The sequence below is a fragment of the Thamnophis elegans genome, chromosome Z (genome assembly GCF_009769535.1).
Source record: "Thamnophis elegans isolate rThaEle1 chromosome Z, rThaEle1.pri, whole genome shotgun sequence".
In the NCBI taxonomy this organism is placed as follows: Eukaryota; Metazoa; Chordata; class Lepidosauria; order Squamata; family Colubridae; genus Thamnophis; species Thamnophis elegans.
Genome location: NC_045558.1, coordinates 134,481,725 through 134,485,929, shown reverse-complemented (window position 1 = coordinate 134,485,929; position 4,205 = coordinate 134,481,725).

The following is a 4,205-nucleotide window of genomic DNA, read 5'->3' as shown; positions in this document are numbered from 1 at the left end:
AGCCATTTGTCTGAAGTGGTGTAGAGTTTCCTCCCTAAGCAGGGGGTTGGACTAGAAGACCTCCAAGGTGTCTTCCAACTCTGTCATTCTATTCTAAAGCCAACAGATTTAGAGGCTAAGTTGAAGAAGCTTCCTTAGATGTATAAGACAACAAAACAAGTTCTTCCTCACTTACTGGTATGGTCAGCTTGAATGCGGTGGTTTGTTCGGGGAAAACAAAACTATAATTATGTTTGTTTTGTGTTTTTGCTAAAACCTCTTTGTGTGGGCATCAATGGAATTTTGGATGATTCAGACCTGAGTAAGCTTTCTAGAATCTCTCCCACCTATTTAATCTGATTTAATGCCAAGTTTGCAAAACCTAACTCAAGAAGTCAAGTCAAAAGGTGTCAGCCTCTACTCTGCCTGATTGCGATCAGCTGCCATAAAAATGGGGAGAGTGGGGGCTCATGGTATTGGGGGGGGGGGAATAGGTGCTGGTGGAGATATCAGGATGGGAGTTTTGTTCTCAGCATCTTCTGCACATGCTGAGAGCTTGTGTTTGGGTTTGGTCAAGCTCAACTTTCTCTGCATACCAGTGGTGGGATTCAAATAATTTAACAACCGGTTCTCTGCCCTAATGACCAGCTGGGTAGGCATGGCTTAGTGGTCATTTGACCAGGTGGGCGTGGTGAACTCAACATCACTCACATCGATGGGCGCTTTGCCTTAGCGGTGCCAATGTAATGAGGGTTAACTGGAAAGGCAGTTTCTGTAAGCAGGGCAATAAAGATGAGGCTAGAAACAACACCAGAATGTTTCCTTCCTGCCTTCCCTTACTGGATAGCAATAGCAATAGCAGTTAGACTTACATACCGCTTCATAGGGCTTTCAGCCCTCTCTAAGCGGTTTACAGAGTCAGCATATTGCCCCCAACAACAATCCAGGTCCTCATTTTACCCACCTCGGAAGGATGGAAGGCTGAGTCAACCCTGAGCCGGTGAGATTTGAACACCCTAACTGCAGAACTGCAGCCAGCAGAAGTAGCCTGCAGTGCTGCATTTAACCACTGCGCCACCTCGACTCTCTCAGGATTGGATTAGCCCTGTAAAGTGGGAAAACAAAAACAAAAGGAGATTTCTTCCAACAACCGGTTCTCCCAACTGCTTTGAAAGCTACCAACCGGTTCTCCCGGATAGGTGCGAACCGGCTGAATCCCACCACTGCTGCATACCAATTGAACGAGACCACTTGAAGATGCACCCCACATGACACCTTTGGAAGCTGGAGATTGGACATTGGGTTGGGGTAATTGGGGGGGGAGGGTTGTGGGTAAACATTTGATATGTACAAGTTCGTGCTTTTTTGCTTCAGATCTTGCTTCAGCTTCATTGTTTTCATTTCATGTCCAGTAAAAGTACCTTTTTTCTCTAATTAAATGGAGTTGGGGGTTTTCTTTCTTGGATTTTGAGTGAGGCACGCCTGACAATATTCATTCTAGAAATGAATATAAAAAACTTGATCGCAACTGCTGTAATAGTTGTTTCGGCCCCCTGTTTCCCCGATCATAAGACAGGGTCTTTCTTTCTTTCGACCCCCAAAATAAACACTTGACCTTATTTTCGGGGAGGTCTTATTATTTTTGAGGTGCAGGAGGCGGTGAGCATTGTCACCTCAGGACTGCTGGTGTGTTGCAATATTTTCAGGGAGGGTGTATTTTCAGGGGAGGGCTTATTTTAGTGCATGCACTCCAAAGCCCGATTAGGCTTATTATCCGGGAAGGTCTTATTTTCTGGGGGAACAGGGTATCAAATAATGCAACCTTTAAGCCTTTGGAGTCAGATGGAGTAGTGTAGCTTCATGGTTGACTCAATCCAGTTGACTAAGCGTTGGCAGTTGGGGATTGCTATTATTTTTTTAAGGAACTTCTGGGTGAGATATTTGCAGCACTTTCTGTTCAAATATACAATATTATGACATCAGCACCATGAACAACTGATACTGAGGTTGCTCATTGATCCAGCTGATACAACAGGATTGGCATAAGTCTTCAAATCTGATTCCCCCCCCCCAGATTTTTCTGTAGATTCTGTAGTCCTGTTCTAGGCCTTCTCTCTTCTTTTAATCCCAGATTGCAATACTTTAAATCAGGGGTGGGATACAGCCGATTCAGACTGGTTTGGATGCTAATTTTACATCTGGTTCGCTGAACTGGCGAGCAGGGTGGGCTCCACCCACTCTGCTCCACCCCAGCCAGGAGTCTCGTTTCGATGCCAGGTAAGTGCAGGCCCAACGCAGATTCTCTGGACGGGTGAAAAATGGACCTCCCAGAAGTCCAGAAACAGGCCTATTCCTACCTCCGGAGGGCCTCTGGAGCACCGGGGGAGACCATTTTCCCCCATCCCGGAGGCTCAAAGAAAGCCTCCGGAGCCTGGGGAGGGTGGAAACAACCCCTCACAGTGGTTCAGGAAGCCGACTAGGCCATGCCCACCATGGGCACACCCACCTAGCAACGGGGCAGAGAACCGGTTGCTAACATTTTTCAATCCCACCCCTGCTTTAAATGTTAGTACAGTATTTAAAAAAAATTGCCTGTGTAACTTCGATCTCTTTTCAGATGTTCAAACCAAATGAACTTTATTTATTTATTTTTTTTAAAAAAAGATAGTTAACTCGGTAAGACCAGAAGGCCAATATTTCTTAGCTAGCGCGTAATTCTTGTAAAAGCGAAACCAATACTTAGATGCAGGGATGAAAAGCTGAAATAAAATTCCGTGGCAGGCAAGAGCTCTTAAGAAGTTTATGCTTTTAGTATAGTATAGCCTTTATTGTCATTGTATAAAATAAATGCAACAAACTTGGTTTTAAATGTGCAAGTTCCAACCTTCTGGCTTTGATTTCAAGCGTGGGAAGAAACATATATCTGGTTCAGTTCCAAGCCAGGGGGGAAACACTGGAAACATGCATTGGATTGGGAAGATGCTTTATTGATGAAGCAGAACCCCATGAGTTTGTGGTCCTGGGCAGCTGACAAAATGGAGTTGAGAATGGAGGGTTTGTCTACCTTCTCTAGGCTTTGTATTTGAGCTTCCTGTTCCTGAGCAAGAACATGTATTCTATTTGCTTTTGTCTGATTCCTATGGAGTCATGGAGAGGTTATGTAAGGGTCATAGCTGGCTCTATAGGCAGAAGAGAAAATACATATCCTAGGTGGTTCTCTGAGCTAATTTGCTTGAAATTTGGACTGCTCCGGGGGATGGGGAGGTACAATGAAGGGGCTTGTGTTATGAAGGGTGTTGCACAATTCCTATTGGGCTTAATAGCTTTGTCCTGTTTTGGATCTTGAATGAGGGGGCTAATCCTACCATTCTCTCCTTTGTTCAGACTGTGCTGTAGGGAGTTTCAAAATACCTTGTCTTGAATGGATTACCAAATCTGTATTTCTAAAAGGTGCTTCCTCGATTTCTGCTTGGGAGCAGGGAGACTGGGGCTGCTTCCTGCCTCTAAAAAAACACGTTTCTCCATTTCTCGTCTAGGGAAATATAATATTCTGCCTTTTTAAAAAAAGTATTCCTCAAAATATTTCATTCTTCTAGGAGGATGGGTTGGGGGCTTCCCACACAAGGAAGAACATTAAGACAAGCAAAAGGAAATATAAGTGGGCTGGCACACCGGGGCATGAAGGCTGGGCTTTCTCATTTAAATCAGATAAACCACATGATGGAATATTATACACCTATAAGACATTATTACTAATGAATCAGTAACTTCCCTCCAGCAGTTGTGGGTGTTCAAATACTGAAAGTTTCAAAGAAGAATTTGGACAGCCATTTGTCTGAAATAGTATAAGTCAGTGATAGCTAACACTATTGTTGTTGTTGCGTGCTGAAAGAGCGCACATGCACCCATAATGCAATGCATGCATGACACCCCCCTCCATGCTTGCCCGGCCCCCTGTGCATGCACACATGATTCCCCTATATGCGCCCCACCCCTGAGCCTGCAGTGGAGAGATTTGTAAAACTGCTGTCCTAAAGGAGGGCCCAAGCACATGCTCAGTGGATCTGGGGCGACGGCTCAAATACCACCATCTTCAAGATCCCTTCCAACTCTGTTATTCTGTTATCTTTATAAACCATAATGAGTTTATTTGTTAATGGTTATTTGAAGGGGGAAGAACTAATAATGCTCCTGAATTATAAAGGATGAGACATATAGACACAACA